The following is a 304-nucleotide window of genomic DNA, read 5'->3' as shown; positions in this document are numbered from 1 at the left end:
GGAGTAGGAACTGTGATCATTATAGATCACACATAAATATCGTTATCTTCTTCATTTTAATACATTGTAATCATTGTTTGTTGTTTGTTTTGTTTTGTCATTGAGGGTCCGTTGTTTCAATGCACAAGAATTTAATAGAGAAAATAATTCAGACGTTTTTTATGCAGTTGTAATAATACTAGAAACATTAATATACATTAATGTTTCTAGTATTATTACAACATATTTGGGACCCAGAAACGATTCGCTGGATGAAGCTAAAAGCACTAGTGTATTTTCCTGGTAATTATCTGGATCCCCCCCC

The sequence above is a fragment of the Penaeus monodon genome, chromosome 22, assembly GCF_015228065.2.
Source record: "Penaeus monodon isolate SGIC_2016 chromosome 22, NSTDA_Pmon_1, whole genome shotgun sequence".
NCBI classification, from domain to species: Eukaryota; Metazoa; Arthropoda; class Malacostraca; order Decapoda; family Penaeidae; genus Penaeus; species Penaeus monodon.
The sequence above is the reverse complement of the archived record's forward strand: the minus strand, read 5'-3'. Positions refer to the sequence as shown.